This window comes from Panthera onca, chromosome D3 (genome assembly GCF_046562875.1).
Source record: "Panthera onca isolate mPanOnc1 chromosome D3, mPanOnc1 haplotype 2, whole genome shotgun sequence".
Lineage (NCBI taxonomy): Eukaryota > Metazoa > Chordata > Mammalia > Carnivora > Felidae > Panthera > Panthera onca.
In genome coordinates this window covers 64,016,810-64,037,299 of record NC_138350.1, presented here as the reverse complement: position 1 = coordinate 64,037,299, position 20,490 = coordinate 64,016,810, and the positions used below count along the sequence as shown (strand labels likewise).

General features: G+C 38.7%; 1 pseudogene; it reads left to right on the top strand.

The window, feature by feature from the left end:
* The first annotated feature begins 8,215 nt into the window (after positions 1–8,215).
* The window catches only part of LOC132665116 (heterogeneous nuclear ribonucleoprotein A1-like), a 41,030-nt pseudogene continuing 28,755 nt past the window's right edge, over positions 8,216–20,490 (top strand).

Genomic DNA, 20,490 nt, shown 5'->3' with positions numbered 1-20,490 from the left:
TCAAATTTTATGATTTAAGAAATACTTTTTGTAAGGCTATTGATGCCACAAATAGTGATTCTTCTGATGAATCTGGGCAAAGTCCATTGAAAACCTTCTCGGAACGATTCACCATTCTAGATGCCATTAAGAGCATTTGTGGAAAGAGGTCAAAATATCAACACTAACAGGAGTTTGGAAGAAGTTAATTCCAGCAATCATGGATGATTTGGAGGAGTTCAGGACTTTGGTAGAGGAAGTAACTGCAGATGTGGTAAAAATAGAGAACTAGAATTAGAAGTGGAGCTGAGGATGTGACTGAATTGGCACAATCTCATGATAAAACTTGAATGGATAAAGAGTTGCTTCTTATGGATGAGCAAAGAAAGTTGATTCTTGAGATAAAACCTACTGTGGTAAAGATGTTGTAAAGATTATTGAAATGACAACAAAGGATTTAAAATATTGCATAAACTTAGTTGATAAAGTAGTGGCAGGGTTTGAGAAGACTGACTCCAATTTTGAAAGAAGTTTTATTCTGGGTAAAATGCTATCAAACTGCATAGCATGCTACAGCAATCATTTATGAAGATTCAATAGTGAGGAAATAGAAGAGTCAATAGATGTGGCAAACTTCATCATTGTTTTATTTTAAGAAATTGGCACAGCTTCCCCAACCTTCAGCAACTACCAGTAAGCAGCCATCAACATGGAGGCAAGACCCTCCACCAGCAAAAAGATTAAGACTTGCTGAAAGCTCAGATCAGTTAACATTTGTTAATAATAGCCTATTTTTTAATGAACAAATGTAGAGTTTTTAGACACAGTGCTATTGCACACTTAGTAGACTATAGTATAGTGTAAACATAACTTTTATATGCATAGGAAATAAAAAAATCATTGAACTTGCTTTTATTGCAATATTGTCTTTGTTGCTGTAGTCTGGAACTGTACCCATAATATCTCCAAGGTATGCCTGTACCAAGTATAGTGGAGGGGAACTTCTGGTCAAGACAGAAGTTTGTTAATTTTTGTTTGCTGTGATGCATCTCTTTTTTCCCTCAAGCCTTACCTATGACAGTTATAGGGCTTGTTTCAACAGAAGTCCGCAAAGACTCAGCCCACAACTCTCAGCCCACAATCACTGCTGTGATTTACACATGGTCTTAGAAGTCCTGAAGCACCCTGAATTTACCTCCACCTTCTTGGTACCATTGTTTCTGGTCCTTCTTCCTATACAGGGTTTTCTCTTCTTATTTACATAAATATTTTATCATATATTTTACACACAGGGGCATGCACACACATACACACACACACAAATTCCTAGGTATATGGAGTTGAGTGATAAAAAGATCATGCCTTTTCATTTGTTGATGGTTTTCTTCACCATGCAAAAATTTAACTATGATAGAGTCACAATTGTTTATATTACCTAATGTTGCCCTTTCCTGAGGAGATAGATTCAGAAAAATATTGCTAAAGCCAATGTCCCTATGTTTTCCTTAGGATTTTTATGCCTTCATGTCTCATATTTAAGTCTTTAATTCATTTTGAGTTTATTTTTATGTGTAGTGTAATAAAGTGGTCCATTTTCATTCTTTTGCATGTAGCTGTCTAGTTTTCCCAACACCATTGATGAGATGGTCTTTTCTCCATTGTATATTTTTGCCTACTTTGTCATAGATTAATTGGCGATATAAGCATGGACTTATTCCTGGGCTCTCTATTCTTTTCCATTGATCTATTTATCTGTTTTGTGCAAGTACTCTATTGTTTTGGTTACTACAATTTTCTAGTGTAGTTTAAAATCTGGGGTTGTGATACCTATAGGTTTGTTCTTCTTTCTCAGGATTGAGTTGGTTTTCCAGGGTCTTTTGTAGTTCCATACAAATTTTAGGATATTTTAATCTAGTTCTGTAAAAAGTATTATTGATATTTTGATAGGGATTTCATTCCATGAGCATGGTAGATCTTTCCATTTATTTGTATTGTCTTCAATGTCTTTCATCGATGTATTATAGTTTTCAAAGTACAGGTCTTTCATTTCCTTGGTTAAATTTATTCCTAGGTATTTTCTTTTTGATGCAATTGTTTCCTTAATTTCTCTTTCTACTGCTTTATTATTAGTGTATAAAAATACAACAGATTTCTACATATTGCTTTTTATCCTGAATCTTTACTAAATCCATTTGTTACTTCAAATAATTTGGATAACTTTGGATAACTTTTGTTTCTTCTTTTTTTATTCTTTTTGTCGGATTGTTGTGCCTAGAACTTCCAGTACTATATTGGGTAAAAGTGGTGAGAGTGAACACCCTTGTCTTGTTCCTGATCTCAGAGGAAAAGCTTTCAGTTTTTTACTTTGAGTAAGAGGTTAGCTATGGATTTGTCATATATGGCCTTCATTATGTTGAAGTATGCTCCTTCTACATTCACTCTATTGAGAATTTTTATCATAAACAGATGTCGAGTTTTATTAAATGCTTTTTATCTATTGAAATTATTATATGATTTTCATTCTTCATTTGTTTTTTTAATTTTTTTAACGTTTATTTATTTTTGAGACAGAGAGAGACAGAGCATGAACGGAGGAGGGTCAGAGAGAGGGAGACACAGAATCTGAAACAGGCTCCAGGCTCTGAGCTGTCAGCACAGAGCCAGACGCGGGGCTCGAACTCACAGTCCGCGAGATCATGACCTGAGCCAAAGTTGGACGTTTAACTGACTGAGCCACCCAGGCACCCCTCATTCTTCATTTGTTAATGTGGTGTATCATGTTGATTGATTTGCAGATATTAAACCATCCATCCTTCCATCCCTGGAATAAATCATGCTTGATTCTGGTGAGTTATCATTTTAATGTATTGTTTAATTTGGTTTGGTAATATTTTGTTGAGGATTTTTGCATCTCTGTTCATCAGGGATATTGGTGTATAATTTTCCTTTTTTTTTTTTTTTTGGTAGTGTCTTTTTGGTATTTCTATCAGGGTCTCTTAGAATAAATTTGGAATCACTCCTTCTTCTATTTTTTTGGAATATTTTAACAAGTATATGTACTAACATTTTATTTTTTATTTAAAAAAATTTTTATTCATTTAAATTCTAGTTAGTTAACATACAGTGCAATATTGGTTTCAGGAGTTGAATTTAGTGACTTATCGCTTACATACAATACTCAGTTCTTATCACAAATGTCATCCTTAATGTACTAACTTTTTAAATGTTCATTTGAATTAACCTGTGAAGCCATTTAGTCCTGAACTTTTCTGTGTTGAGTGTTTGTTGATTACTGATTTGGTTTTGTTACTAGTAATTGGTCTTTTCAGATTTTTTATTTCTTCCTGATTCATCCTTGAAAGATTATATGTATTTAGGAATTTATCCATTTGTTTTATGTTGTCCAATTTTTTGGCAGGTAATTTTTTTGTAGTAGTCTTTTATAGTCCCTGTATTTATGTGGTGTCTGTTGTAACTTCTCTTTAATTTTTGCTTTTATTTATTTGAGTACTCTATTTTTCTTGGTGAGTCTAAAGTTTTATCAATTTCTTTAATGAAGTATAAATGACATACAATGTTATCTTAGTTTGAAGTGTATAAGATAATGGCTTGATATTTATACACATTATGCCATGGTCACCACAATATGCATAGTTACCATTTGTCAGCATGTATTATTATAGTATTATTGACTATATTTCCTATACTGTGATTTTCATCCTCTTATTTATTGTATAAATGGGAGTTTTGACCTCTTCACCCCCTTCCCTTTGGTAACCACTAATTTGTTCTCTGTATGTATGATTGCACATATAAGTGAAATCATACTGTATGTGTCTTTCTCTGTCCGACTTATATCACTTGACATACTACCCTCTGGGTCCATCTACATTGTCAAAAATAACAATATATTATTCCTTTTTATGGCTGAGTAATATCCATTGTGTATACATAACACATTTTGTTCATTCATCAATGGACACTTAGTTTGGTTTCATGTCTTGGCTATTGTAAATAATGCTGTAATGAACATAGGGATGCATATACCTTTTCAAGTTAGTGTGGTTTTTTTTTGAGTAAGTACACAGTAGTGGAATTACTGGATCATATTTCTCTTTTTAAATTATTTTTTTGAGTTTATTTTTTTTTTCAAGAGAAAGAGCAGGGGAGGGGCAGAGAGAGAGAGGGAAAGAGAGAATCCCAAGAAGGTTCTGTACTGTCAGTGCAGAGCCTGATGTGGAGCTCAATCCCATGAACAGTGAGATCATGACCTGAGCCAAAACCAAGTGTCAGACACTTAACCAACTAACCCAGGAGCCCCTCATATTTCTATTTTTAATTTTTTGAGGAAGCTTCATATTGTTTTCCATAGTGGTTACACCAACTTACATTTCTACCAACTGTGCATGATGGTTCCTTTTTCTCCACATCTTCACTAATACTTGTCAGAATGGCTAGTATCAAAAAGAAATAATGTGTGAAGTGACATCTGTTTTTAAAATATAATTTATTGTCAAGTTGGCTAACATACAGTGTATACAGTATGCTCTTGGTTTTGGGGGTAGATTCCCATGGTTCATTGCTTACATATAACACCTAGTGCTCATCCCAACAAGTACCCTCCTCAATGCCCATCACCCACCTTCCCCTCTCCCCCACCCCCATCAACCCTCAGTTTGTTCTCTGTATTTAAGAGTCTCTTATGGTTTGCCTCCCTCCTCTGTTTGTAACTATTTTTATCCCCTTCCCTTCCCCCATGGTCTTCTGTTAAGTTTCTCAAGTTCCACATGAGTGAAAACATATGATATCTGTCGTTTGCTGACTGACTTATTTCACTTAGCATAATATCCTCCAGTTCCATTCACATTGCTGCAAATGGCAGGATCTCATTCTTTCTCAATGCCAAGTAGTATTCCATTGTATATATAAACCACATCTTCTTTACTCATTCATCAGTTGATGGACATTTAGGCTCTTTCCATAATTCGACTATTGTTGAAAGTGCTGCTATAAACATTGGGGTACATGTGCCCCTATGAATCAGCACTTCTGTATCCTTTGGATAAATTACTAGTAGTGCCATTGCTGGGTCATAGGGTAGTTCTATTTTTAATTTTGGGGGGAATCTGCACAGTGTTTTCTAGAGTGGCTGCACTGGTTTGCATTCCCACCAAAGTGCAAGAGGGTTCCCATTTCTCCACATCCTCGCTAGCATCTGTTGTTTTCTGAGTTGTTAATTTTAACCACTCTGACTGGTGTGAGGTGGTATCTAAATGTGGTTTTGATTTGCATTTCCCTGATGATTAGTGGTGTTAGGAATGTTTTTATGTGTCTTTTTATGTAAATCAGATTGTTTTTATGGTGTTGAATTGTATATGTTCTTTATTTAGTTTGGATATTAACCATTTATTGGATATGTCATTTGCAAATATCTTCTCACATTCAGTAGGTTGCTTTTTTGTTTTGTTGATGGTTTCCTTTCCTATACAAAAGTTTTTTATTTTAGTGTAATAACAATACTATATATTTTACTTTTGTTTTCCTTGCCTGAAGAGACATTCCAAAAATATATTGCTAAGTCTGGTGTCTTGAGAGATCACTGCCTATTTTCTGTTAGGAGCTTTATGGTTTCAGGTTTTACATTTAGGTTTCTAATCTATTTTGAGTTTATACTTGTGAATGATATAAGAAAGTGTTCCAGTTTCATTCTTTTGCATGTAGCTGTCCACTTTTCCCAAAAATTTATTGAAGAGATTGTCTTTTCCCCCATTGTTATTCTTTTCTCTTTCGTTATAGATTAATTGACCATATAACTATGGGTTTATATCTAGGCTCTCCATCCTGTTCTGTTGATTTATGTGTCTATTTTTGTGCTAGTACCATCCTGTTTTAAATACTAAAGCTTTGTAGTATAGTTTGAAATCTAAACACTGTGATACTTCCAGGTTTGTTCTGCTTTCTTAAAATTGCTTTGGACATTCAGGGTCTTTTGTGGTTCCATACAAATTTTTGGACTATTTCTTCTGATTCTGTGAAAAATGCTGTTGGTATTTTCATAGGGATTACATTGACTCTGAATATCTCTTTGGCTAGTACGGATATTTTAACAATGTTCTTCCAATTCATGAGCACAGTATACCTTTCCATTTGTTTGTGTCATCTGCATTTTCTTTAATCAATATCTTAGTTTTCAGAGTGAGTGTTTTTCATTTCCTTGGTTAAATTTATTCCTAGGTTTTAATTTGTGTGTGTGTGTGTAATTGTAAATGGGACCACATTCTTAATTTCTTTCTGCTACTTTATTATTAGTTTATAGAAATACAACAAATTTTTGTGTATTAATATTATATCCTGCAACTTTACTGAATTTATTTCTTAGTTTTACCAGTTTTTTGGTGGAGACTTTAAGGTTTCTATATACGGTATGTTATTTGCAAATAGTGATGGTTTTACTTTTTCCTTACCAATTTTGAAGCATTTTATTATTTTTTGTCTTGTCTGATTGCTGTGGTAAGGACTTCCACTACTATGCATACTATGCACAATAAAAGTAGTGAGGTGGACATCCTTCTTTTGTTGTTGATCTTAGATGAAAACTTTTAGTTTTTCACCTTGAGTGTGATGTTAGCTGTAGGCTTGTCATATATAGCCTTTGTTACATTGAGGTATATTTCTTCTGTGCCCATTCTGTTGAGAGTTTTATCATGACAGGTGCTGAATTTTGTCAAATAGTTTTTCTGCATCTACTGAGATGATTATCTGATTTCTATTCTTCATTTTGTTAATGTGGTATGTCAGGTTGATTGATTTACAGATATTGACCAACCTTCCATCCCTGGAATAAATCCCACTTGATTGTGGTGAATGGTCATTTTAATGTATTTTTGAATTTAGTTTGCTAATATTTTGTTGGAGATACTGTGTCTACATTTATCAAGGATATTCGTCTGTAATTTTCCTTTTTTTTAAAGTATCTTTGTCTGATTTTGGTATCAGGGTGAGCTGGCCTCTTATAATTGGAAGCATTGCTTCCTCTTCTATTCTTTGGAATAGTTTGAGGAGAATAGTTATTAACTGGCCTTTATATGGTATGATTTATTTGGTAGATTTTTCCCATGAAGTCATCTAGTCCTGAACTTTTGTATGTTGGTTTTCTTTTTTTGATTGCTGATTCAAATTTGTTACTAGTAATAGGTCTGTTCATATCTGTATGTGTCTTTAGATCTAAAGTGAGTCTCTTGTAGGCACTCCATGTTACAGAAGTTTTCATCTATTATTTCTTCAAGTAAGTTTTTTGACCCTTTCTCTCTCTCTTCTCCTTCTGGGAACTTCTCCTTCTGGGACTGCCTTATTTAAATGTAGTATGACTGACACGGTCTCAGAGGTCCCTTAGACTATTCTCATTTTTTACATTCTCTTCTTTTTTTGCAGTTAATCTTGGGTGCTTTCTATTACCTTGTCTTCCAGACTGCTGATCTGTTTTTCTGCACCATCTAATCAGCTATTGATTCCCTCTAGAGTATTTTTCATTTCAATTATTGTATTCTTCAGTTCTGATTGGTTATATATATATATATATATATATATATATATACATACACACACATGTATATGTATATATATGTATATGTATGTATATGTATTTTGTATATATATGTATATGTATGTGTGTATATATGTGTATATATATATATATATATATATATATATATATATATATATTTCTCACTTTGTTCATTTACTCTTCTCCTAGGTCTTGGTGAGCATCCCTATGACCATTATTTTGAACTCTTTACCAGATAGATTGTGTATCTCTGTTTCGTTTAGTTCTTTTCTCAGGGTTTGTCTTATTCTTTCATTTGGAACATATTCCTCTTATCAATTTGCCTTATCCTCTGTGTTTGTTTCTATTTTTAGGTAGGTCAACTATGTCTCCTGGTCTTGAAAGTAAGGGCCTTATGTAGAAGGAATCCTGTGGGGCCCAACTGTGCAATCTCCCCTAGTCACCGGAACCAGGCACTCCAGGGATACACCCTCCTATTGTGACTAGGCTGTGACTGCTTCAGGCACACTAGTGGGTGGGGTGGCTCTCAGCCTGGTTGTGAGCAATGACCAACCATGACTAGTACAAGAACACTGGGGCAGGGATGGCCCCTGGCACATTTGACTGAGTTGCCTCACTATAGTGCCTGTGGGCAGGTCTGGCCCCCAAACCAGTTGGCTGTAATAATCAGCCATGATTGCTGTGGGTGTACGGGTAAACAGTGGTGGCCCCTGGAATGGCTGGCTGAGCAGCATGGCTATAACTGCCAAGGGCTTGCTGGTACGTGGGGTTAGCTCCCAGCCTGGCTGGCTCAGAGGCCCAGCATAACTGCTGTGAGCATGCTGATGGGCAGAGCTGCCCCACCCCACCCCCAGGGCAAGAGCTACCCTGAAGGGGCATTGGTGTTGACAAAGGTTACCTGCCAGGTGTGGTGGAAAGATAGTTGCTTTAGGAGGATGTTAGTCCTGACCAAGGCTACCCTCTGGGTGTGGCAGGGAGGGAGCTGGTTTGTAGGGAAACCCCCTAAGGTAGGCAGGTTGGGCAGGTGGGTGTGTGTGGGAATGCCAGGGAAAGGCAAGCAGTGTTGGCAAAGTAGATAGTGTCACAAGTGGCTCCCACAAGTGTTCAGCCAGTCAAAGGAGGGAAAGTTAAATGGCACCCATTGGCACTTCTGTTCTTAGAGAAAGCTCCCACAGATTCATGCCCCTCTGGAACATGCCCTAAAATTAGTCAATAAATTTTCACATATAACTCAGGTGCTATGTTTTCCTTCCTTCCTTCCTTCCTTCCTTCCTTCCTTCCTTCCTTCCTTCTCATATTTATTTTCTTACAGTTTTGGAGGTCAGAAGTCTAAAAATAATCAGGCAGGTTGCATGTCTTTTGGACAGCATAGGGAAGAATTTGTTCCTTTGCCTTTTCTAGCTTTTAAAGACTGCCAGCATTCCCTGGTTCAGGGCCTCATCATTCTGACCCCTGCCTCTACCATCACATCTGCTTCTCTGACTCTGGAACTTTTACCTCACTCTTTAACTTACAAGGACCCTTGTGAATACATTGGGCCCACCCAGATAATGCAGGATAATCTTTTTATGTAAGATCCTCAATCTCTGCAAAATCTCTTTACCATGTAAAGCAATGAATGTATTCACAGGTTTGGGGAATTAGAATATGGACATCTTTAGGATGCCATTATTTTTCCAGGAGCTTTTCAAACTGCTGATTCCTGCTGTGTCTCAAACCCTGAATGATATAGCTCCCTGGTCCTTTAAGAGTGGAGTCTCAGTTTCCTATAGTCCTTTGGCTCTTGCAGAGTTAAGCCCTGCTGATTTTCAAAGCCTAGACATTATGAGGGCTTATCTTCCTGATGTAGGTCCCCAAGGCAAGTTGTGCCCAGAGTGGGGCTTGATCCCCTTGCTCCTCGGGGAGTATCTCTGTGCATGATCTCTCTCCCATTGTGGGTCACTCTGCTAGGGTTTGATTCCTGACTACATCTCTGCCCCTTCTGTCCTTCTCATTGTGGCTTCTTTATGTCTTTGGCTATGAAAGATCTGTTCCACTGATCTTCAGATTGTTTTCAGAGTCACTTGCATCATAGGTAGCTGTTGCCTTGATATGTCTGTGGGAGGAGGTGAACTCAGGTTTTTCTATTCTGCTGTCTTCTCCAACAGCTTTTGAGACATGCTTATAAAAAAAATTCACCTCTGACCTTATTAAGAAATAAAGTCTGTCATACTTTTTATCATTTTCTTTATATTTACATCTTTGATTTTATGAATACTTAGCTTATGGAAGGCATAAAATAGAAAACTATATAGTGAATTATAGTTTTCATTAGATGGGTCCTACAGCTTGTCAGATGGACCAGAGATTAATGGGAAGAAATAGTACATAAACAAAAAAGCCCACACAATATTTTCAGAAGAGAGGTGGCCACCCAGCTCAGAAGGCATAGTACAGCATATAGGAGTTTCACTTGGCCTTCAGAGTCTTGAATGATGCCAAGGTGCTATGGGTGATTTACTCCTCACATCAGCAGGGCCTGGTGTATCTAGAATACTTAGAGACTGTTATGTCACAGCCCTTTACGACCTGCTGCTTTATGATCCCCCCCCCCCAGAAAAATACATATGCACACACACAAACATATACACACACAATTAGGCATTTCTATTTGTGAAAATATATAAACACATCCATTTCTCCTGGATAAGCTCTATGTCATCAGACCTATATTATCTTTTTGTGTGTGTGTGTGGGGGGGAACAAGGTCAGTTCCCTGGTGTTCCTAAATGTTCATTTTTGAGAGAGAGAACATGAGCAGGGGAGGGGCAGGGGAGGGCAGAGGATCCAAAGCCAACTCTGCACTGACAGCAGAAAACCTGATGCAGGGCTGAGACTCATGAACCATGAGATCACGGCCTAAGCTGAAGTCATATGTTTAACCAACTGGCCACCCAGGTGCCCCAGTGCCCTGGTGTTCCTAAATAAAATATCTTAATTTCCAATTTCCTATCATTCCATCATTTATCCAAAGCTACCCATTTGTCTCAACCAAATATTGACTACAAATTATACCACAATTATTTGAAATACCTCTTATAGCAGACAAAATTACCATTGGCTTTTAAGTTAATTTCTGAACTCTATTCTGTTTCATTTATTTTTCTTTTTTGCCTGTATTGGTACCAAACTACTTTAACTATTATTGCTGTTTGTTATGTTTTTTTCTCTCTGATGGGCTAGTTTCTCTTCTAATTCTTCTTTCTTTTTTTTTTTTTTTTTAAATTTATTTTTGAGACAGAGAGAGACAGAGCATGAACGGGGGAGGGGCAGAGAGAGAGAGAGACACAGAATCAGAAGCAGGCTCCAGGCTCTGAGCCATCAGCCCAGAGCCCGACGCGGGGCTCGAACTCATGGACCGCGAGATCATGACCTGAGCCGAAGTCGGACATTTAACCGACTGAGCCACCCAGGCGCCCCTCTAATTCTTCTTTCTAAGGTGTCTTCTCCACCTTAGAAGGCTGCATGAATGTTCATCCTACAAAAACTAGTTTGGGTGCCCATGGTCAGTGCTGATTCATTAGAAATGAGGGGGCTTGAGGAAATTAAGTAAAGAAATTATACAGTGCTTGATTTGTATAGTTTATACTCTTACTGGTAAAGCCATCAGTATTAAAACTCTGCAGTATGCCCTCTAAACATGGGAAGATAAATCTGAAAAACCTATATATATGTATCTAAATCTGTGTGTGTGTGTGTGTGTGTGTGTGTGTGTGTGTGTGTGTGTTAAAACCACATTAATTATTTTTAAGAGTTATTGAGAGGTCAATAGGAATGTTGGTGAAAATTTATAAAGTAAAAGGTAAAAATCAGAAAATTCTTTACAGATAAGTAACAAGTGTAATTCAAAAAAAGCAAATGTATTGCTTTTTAGAATTCCAACTTCTCTTAAAGAAAAGACCTCACCAAGACTCCAGATCCATCTGGATTTAGATGGGCAGGTTGGGGTAGGCACTTGGGGAAGTTAAATTGCTTTATAATTATGGCTGAAATTATGTTGGAGGGTGGGAGCCTGGGAGATAGGGACCAGCAAGTGGGGCATTGCATGGGCATGAGACTTTTGAGATGCCTTGGGGATGGAACATCCTCAAAGAGATTTAATAGACAAATATTATTTAATTATCAATTTAATTATTTAATTATCAATTTAATTATTTAATTATCAATATTAGACTATTACATTATTTTCCATGCAATGTGTTAATACTTCACTCCCACTTTGTCACTCTTTAAAATTTTTTTAATGTTTATCTTTAAGAGGGAGAGAGAGAGAGTGTGTAAGCAGGGGAGGGGCAGAGAGGGAGTGTGAAACAGGCTCCCGGCTCTGAGCTGTCAGCTCAGAACCTGATGGGGGACTTGAACTCACAAACCAAGAGGTCATGAACTAAGCCAAAGTCAGATATCTAACCAACTAAGCCACCCAGATGGCTTTGTCATTCTTAAAGTAACTTTATTAAAGGTTACATTGCTTATTCATGTATTTTGTGAAAGTGGAGTAGCTGTTTGGGTTGATAGTGCAAAACCAGATTATGTTTGGGTGCTGGAGCTAGAGACAGAAGAAATCCTGAAAGTATAAAGTCCTAAGAATTCCTGGGAAAACTTCAAATTTTCAGGGCTGTGAAATTGATGGTGTCAAATCTAAGAACGCAAAGGAGTAAAAATTGACTTGATTCATATCTTGATTTGGGAATAAGTAGAAAATTTGTGTGTGTGTGTGTGTGTGTGTGTGTGTGTGTGTGTGTGTGTGTATGCATATATGTCACACATGCTATAAATTTGGAGTTGGAAAATAACAAGATGCAGAGAAAGGTGGAGGGATTTAGTAGTCCATGATGTACTGTTGGATCTGGGTAATGGGGAGAGGATGGAAGTTTACCTCCCACTTCCTGTTCCCTCTTTCATCCTTGAGAGTCATTTGTATCCCAAGCGATACACGATATAGGAGTATGCAGGATACAGGGATACAGGAGTGCTGATGCATAGGGGCACTTGTATCCCAACGTTTATAGAAGCACTTTCAACAATAGCCAAATTATGGGAAGAGCCTAAATGTCCATCAACTGATGAATGGATAAAGAAATTGTGGTTTATATACACAATGGAATACTACTTGGCAATGAGAAAGAATGAAATATGGCCTTTTGTAGCAACGTGGATGGAGCTGGAGAGTGTTATGCTAAGTGAAATAAGTCATACAGAGAAAGACAGATACCATATGTTTTCACTCTTATGTGGATCCTGAGAAACTTAACAGAAACCCATGGGGGAGGGGAAGGGGGAAAAAAACTTAGGGAGAGAGGAAAACCATAAAAGACTCTTAAAAACTGGAATAAACTGAGTATTGATGGGGGTTGGGAGGGAGGGGAAAGTGGGTGATGGGCATTGAGGAGGGCACCTGTTGGGATGAGCACTGGGTGTTGTATGGAAACCAATTTGACAATAAATTTCATATTAAAAAATTAAAAAGATTTGAAAAAGTAAAAAAACATTGGGGTATAAGTGCCCCTATGCATCAGTACTCCCTTTGTAGCAACATGGATGGAACTGGAGAGTGTGATGCTAAGTGAAATAAGTCCTACAGAGAAAGACAGATACCATATGGTTTCACTCTTATGTGGATCCTGAGAAACTTAACAGAAACCCATGGGGGAGGGGAAGGAAAAAAAGAGGTTAGAGTGGAAGAGAGCCAAAGCATAAGAGACTCTTAAAAACTGAGAACAAACTGAGGGTTGATGGGGGGTGGGAGGGAGGGGAGAGTGGGTGATGGGTATTGAGGAGGGCACCTTTTGGGATGAGCATTGGGTGTTGTATGGAAACCAATTTGACAATAAACTTCATATATTGAAAAAAAAAGTAAAAAAAAAAGTCATTTGTGACTATCTGTTGGCTCTGTGACATAGACCCGGACCAGAGTTCATGCTTATTGCTGCTTGAGGGAGCAGTGCCATGTAAAAGTTTGAGACAGATTTCTATCTCCTGAACAGCCACAGTGCCTCCGCCCCCAAAGCTCAAATTCCTGGGTCATTTTAACTAATATATACATTTTGTATCTATGAGGAAATTCCTTATTTTTCCGTACTCCCAACAGATGAACCAATTTGTGGAAAAAAACAGGCAGAACTAAAGTAACAGAACCCTAGATCCAACACCCAGGGTGGATGGACTCATGTTTTCCCCATTCCTCTTCCCACTTTACCAAATCAATTATGTTTATATAGGTATCTGAGATATCTGAGATGGACCCTCTCAGGAAACATGAGAACATTTTCCTTTTAGAAGAATAGGGTGATAAGGGAAGATTGTTTTATCCAAAGTTCACAAATAAATCTGTCTGGGGGTGGTGGAGAACTCCAGGGTAAAATCTCAGATATTATGATTCTCTGCCCCTGGACTGGATTATTAAGACAGCATAAGATCTGTCTAGTGGAACAGAGTCATATAATAAGCGTTCATCATTCTCCTTCCCCTATCCCATGTTTCTGGGCCAATACTCATTCTTAGAAATGATTCTTAGAGCAAGCCTGAGTCTCTGAAAGCCTTTGATCAGATGCTAAAGCTGAGCTCTGGTCTCAAGGAGCAGAATCTATCTGACAAAGCATATGCTCATCTAAAGTCAGAGATTTTGTACCTGTCCTCAGCAGAGCGTTACTGACTGGGAAATATTTGGAAAATCACAAACAGGAAGCCCTTCTTTTTGAGTTTTTAAAAAAATGATAGAAAATGCTTTTACCCTTTTTAAATGAATAACATGTAATGAACACAGAGTTCCATGAATTCAAAGTTGAAAGTCATTATTTCAGGATCATGGTAGATTTGGGTATGGGGGAGGATATGTCCTTACCTAATCTCATGCCCTCTCACCATACTAGATCCACTTATGGACGCCACTAAATCATTTGCCCGCCATTTTTTGCTACCTACCTCTCTACTTCACCATGACATATATCATCTTAATGTTGGTTCAATCTGAATTGCTTCCCCTTTTATTGAATGCTGTCGCAGAGAGCTCATCTCCAGAGTGTCCCTGTGGGTTGGCCTCTTCTCCAACATTCCAAGTCCTGAGAAACTCATGCCTGTGTACTTCAGCTTTTTAATGGAGGCAGTTATCTAACAAGAGATTGTCCATTCCACCATCTCACACTGTTCTCCATAGAGTGTCTTTCCCTTCATTGTTTGCAGACCTTTCTCTGAGGATACTTTACAACTAGGTATGTGAAGGCTAGTCATTTGTTTATGCTTTAACTTACTGTCCAAGAGCACCTAAGATATGAGTCATGAGAAAGTAGACATCCAGATGTGGTTGAAGAAACAAGAAATCTGGGATCATTTCTAAAACAACTAAAGCAGGGCTATGAACTGGATTCTAGAAAAGGCTTAGAATTACTTTCTAGAGAGCAGGACACTTCATACCTTCTGGAGTACTGAAGACAAACCAGAGCATTTGTACAATTAAACCATCAATGGGAATCTACTGCTTACAAACAAAAATATTCTGAGAGCCAGTGATCTTGAAAAGTTCCCAAACTCAAAATGGAGACTTGAGTATTCTAGGGGGTCCAGACACTGAAGAATGCCCTGCATTACCAAGAATGCTGGAAGGGCAAGATCTAGGGGGTTCATATATGAAAGACTATTTTGGTAGAGAGTCAAAGGTCTAATTGGTGGGAGAAAAACAGAGACAGGCTCATGGTGATGTTGAAGAGTTTCTTGACTCAGAGAGTTTGTCTTTTGAGGGCTTAGAGCCCTAGGCCCAGAACATGTGAGGAGGAGATAGGACAGCTTCACAGGGGCACTACATCTACCTGGATGACAGGAGCAACAGGGGTGGCCAGAGCATAAGATCTAAGGTTCATATCCCATTGAGGAGACAGGAGCTTAGTTCCAAATATGAAAAAATGACCCTGAGAAACTCCAATCCAGAAGAATATGTAGGATTGGTGATCTTTTCACTACAGAAATGATAAGCCACTCTTCCCAGGATGGGGGACCAAGACCTTCATGTTTCTGCCCCCAGAAGAGACAGACTAATAAAAAAAAAAGGAACTAAGACAAAAGATGAGTTGTTTGTTACAGTGGATTTGTTTCAGGAGAAAAAGGAAAGTCAGCAAGTTTCCCTGAATCAAACTGGATCAGTGTCTGTCTCCTAGCAACTGTGTTCCAGGTGTCCTTCTTCCTTGCCTTCCTGTGAGCCTGTATCTTCTATCCAGCCCCACTATCAGGTTCCAAGTGTTCCATGTCCCACAGATCACCATCAGCTCTGTTTTCTGCTCTGTATTATGGGATGTGTATCTTCCACTCAGGCAGAAAGTCTTCCTTTGTGCATGTAGTATGGTCTCTCTTACTTCCCAAATTTTCTTTAAAAATATATTTGTTTTGTCAAATAGGAGAGATGTGTCTTCTGTCTTAAGGACATTTGGGGCCAAGGTTTAAGGTATCTCAGTGGCTTGGACTGAAGTGGTAGCTTCAGCTCCTATTGAATACCTGCTTTGCCTCTAAAAGAAGACCCTTTGTTGCAAGTGTGGTTTTTTAGGAAGCTTGGGTTTTTGTTTTTTTTTTTTTTGAGAGAAAGAGAGAGGGAAAGAGACAGAGTGTGAGCAGGTGTTGGGAGGGGCAGAGAGAGAAGGAGAGACACAGAACTCAAAATGGGCTCCAGGCTCCATGGGTGTCAGCACAGAGCCCAATGTGGGGCTCGAACTCATGAACCATGAAATCATGACCTGGGCCGAAGTCAGACGTTTAGCTGACTGAGCCACCCAGGTGTCCTCAGGAAGATTGATTTTTGCCAATGCTGTTACTTTTGTTTCTATTTTCATACAAAGTGCCACAGTGGTCATTTCAAAATTCTTTGTTGGACATTCCATATGGGAAACAACTGATCTCTTTGAGTCTAGAAAACTATTATATCTAGGGCTGTTGGCAGGGGTCAGTAGCAGTGGCATTCCAAAATATACTAGATGCATCTCCAGATGTTCCAGGGAGATATGCTAGCTGCTTCACAATCATACCGTTTCCTACATAGTTCTGGAGACCATAAGTCCAACATAAAGGTGTTCGCAAGCTTGCCTTCCTTCTGATGGCTCTGGGGTGGGAGTAGGGTAGAATCATTCCTTGCCTCCTCTGACTTCTAGTGGCTATGGGTGTTTTATGGCTTAAAGCTACATCACTCCAGTCTTTGTCTTCACCTTTACATGGTCTTCTCCTCTCCTCCCTCATCTAGCCTTTAAGCAGTATATGCCTCTATCTATTTGGATGAGTCTGTCTGGGAGTCTCAACAGGCAGCTGAAGTCACCCTGGAGTAGCACAGCACCCGTGGGGACCCCATCACATTGATAGAAAGTTTCAGAATTGCCTACTGCAGCCCAGCGAGTGATCTCAAATCTTGAGTCATGAAACTCAGAGAATTTACTGTCTATTTGGAAAGAAGTCAGCTTGGGCTAAAAACATGGATAAAACTGATTTATTATTAGCTCAAGTCTTTACTTCTCATTCCCAGAATATACACATAGTCAAGATGTTTGTAGTAAAGCTGGCAAAGTCACATCTGTAATAAGTCATCTTCCTCCAGGGTTGTAGGGCTGGTCTACACAAATGAATTTTGTTTCCCTCCTTACATGCTAGAATTGCAGTTCCTGCTCCTTACTTCAGTCAATGTTTTGTCTTTTCTCTTCTGGTTAACCACAGTAATACAGCAGTTGGTCAGTAAATATTTGAAGATGGATAGAATGAATAAGCTGCAAAAGCTAACTCTGGCACCTATTTTGTGTTCCTTTCTATCCTCTACTTCCCAGGAGTACTTACGAAAAAGCCTTTGCTGTGTTCAGGATATGAAGCCCTGGGCCTGGCAGAGGGTGGAGCTATTTCTTGGGGAGGGGAAGCAATGACTAGTACCTCAAAGGCGGGTATCTGCATGGACTGATGTGCTCCTCAGCAAGGCTGGCCTGGCTATCCAGCTCTAACTATCTTTCATGCACTGCAGTCTCTGCTAAGCAGTCATGGACCAAGGGACTCTTGACAACAAGTGAAACCAGAGAAAGATAGCAATTTGTCATCTTCCTTCTAAGCTGATCCTCACAAAGGCGGCTTATTAATATAAGAAACTACAAAGGAGCCAGAATCAACCAGGCCTGGGCAAGATGGTTGAGAGGCAACTGTTAAGCCACCCTATAGTCCTCTTTCTCTCCAAATTCCACCACTGACCTGCTGCTGCCCAAAATTCTGCCATTGAGGGATCAGACAGTCCTTTATGTCTCTAGATATGTAGTTCCTTAAGAAAAAGCAACAGCCCCAAAGGTCCCTATTCTGAATTATATTGTCAGATTTTTTCGAGATGACAACTGGATAGCACAGAGGTAATCTCGGAGAAAGAAAGCATGGATCTATGCCCTTTCCAATTAAGGCGAGAATGAATGGAGTGCAGCGTGGCTTCTGGGGACACAGGAAGGAAGTGGGGGAGGGACCCTGAGAGTAACACGCAAGACAAAAGGCAAATCAAATATGTCTTGAAAAACTAAATATGCATGCTGGAAGGTTGGAGGTGGGATGGGAAATGAAGCAAAAGAAAGACAAAAGCATATGAGAGGATGCAGGAAGAGAGGGGATGGGAACAGTGGGAAAGGGGTCAATTACCACACAGAGTGTGGTCTGTTCTTCCACTATCATGAGCATCTTATTTCATTTAATCTTCAAAGCAGCAATGTCAGGGTTTTATTATCTTCCTATGTACAGATGAAGAACCTAGACTGATAGATTAGCGACTTGCCCAAGCTAGGGTGTGGGATAAGTAGGGCATGGTGAAGGTCAAATAGGTCACTTCTATACCAGACACCAGAGATCCTGTTTGTAGGTTGTACTGTGTGTGTATATATGGAGAAAATTGGAGCATAACATTCTTCCTAAAAGAATAGTTACCTGATTTCTAGATTAATACGTAGATATTTCTCTGGATTTAATTGCAAATGTTAATAAGGTAGCACTGTAGCTCAGATAACTTGTTCAGACTAGCTTACTTTCATATAAAGGACTTTATGAAACTAGAGCTGAGGAATAAAAGGGAAAGTAAATTTTGATAGAGGAGGGGTGATGGAATGGTCTTGAATAGGACATTTGGATGAAGACAGGCCCAGAAGACACCACCTGGGGATGGTACAGAACTGGGAAGGAAACCATGGCAAAGTAACTTTTTCTGCATAGTGTCATCATTTAGATCTGTGTTTTTCAAACTGTGAATTGTGATTTAAAATATGCAAAAAGAAACCTCATAAAATAGAATATAAAAAGTAAAATTACATATAGTAAGGCAAGTAACATTTCATGAAATTTCAGCTTCAGGTAAGGATACTGGTGTGAATATTTACACTGGATCATGATGTTAGACACATTTTATGGTGAGATTTTCGTGTGAGATTTTGGGGGGAACTCATTAAGAAATCTATGACTGAGTCCACTTTTACTGACTCGGGAATTATCAATGATTTCCAGAAATCTACATTTTTAATGAGCTGGTCTTGGACCATCCTTGGAGGGAGGAACCTGCTTGAGGATTCACTGTGACTCAGACCCAAGTAGTGCAAATAACCAGAAATATGCCCATGTGGCATTTAGTTTTAAAAATTTGTTTGTTAACTACTAACACATTGTATTTCGCTAAATACTCTCACAGACATGATCTTGGCAAAGCTTTTTCCAAATACAGTGAGGGGTAATTTGAGAGCCACTAGAAGACTCTTTCCTAAACAAGGTATTTCTCCCTACATTACATGTTGTGGGCCAAAAAACTGACCATACTTCAGATCATTAGAGTCAAGGATCCAAGTTGGAAGCAAGAGGCGCAAAGTCTTGTGTAAGGTCTGGACAAAATCAAGAGGTCAGGATCTAAATAAAAGCAGAAACTGAGTGGGATGTGAACAACAGAGGCAAAAAAGAGTGGAAAGACTCCACTATACTTTCTGAAGGAAACATTCACCCATCCATCCTCACAATTGACCTATAATAAGTCCATTTATCAATTTGAATGTTATTAATAGTTAAGAATATAGACACTGGGGTACCTGGGTGGCTCAGTTGGTTAAGTGTCTGACTCTTGGTTTTGGCTCAGGGCATGATTTCATAGTTCGTGGGTTCAAGCCCTACACTAGGCTCTGTGCTGATGGCGCAAAGCCTGCTTGGGATTCTCTTTCTCCCTCTCTCCCCTTCCCCTGTGCGAGTTCTCTTTCTCTCTCTCTCTCAAAATAAATAAATAAACTTAAAAAAAATAAAAAAAAACCCTCCATCCTGGGTTCCAATCCAGATGTTCCTTACAAACTCTGAATTTAAATTATTTAATCTTCTTTACTGCAAAGAAACGCAAACAGATCATACTAGCACCTTCCTGTGAGGTTGATGAGAAGTGAAATTATATATAAAGTACTTGGAGAATTGCTGGGCACATGGCAGGCCCACACTCAGGAAATTCTGCTATTATTATGTGGGGAGATTTCATTCACTGTTTTTTGTGTGATGAGCCCTGGACTAGGAATGCACATGAGTGAGTCAACACAGCCTGCAGACCTGTGGTTTCAGCAGACATTCCGGTGCCTCCCTCTTCCTTAGGGTAAGCATCCCAGCTCCTTGGCCTGCTTTGCTACCCTTCAGAATCTAGTGGCCCTTGCTCTCTGGCTTCATCTACTCTAGCCTTATATAGAGACCTTGTGTTCCAATATAACCAGCCACTTTCTGGAAAAGTAAACCTTACTTGTGGAAGGTGAAATCCTATTCTGTCTTCAAGGGTTTGCTCAAATGACTTCTTTAATCAACTTTTCCTCACTTTGCCTCCCTTCCCGTGGATACTTGTTAATCACCCTCCCCAAAGCATTTCCTTTATTATCATGAAGTTCCAAACTGTTATGTTTTGCTTACCTTTCAGACTCTTT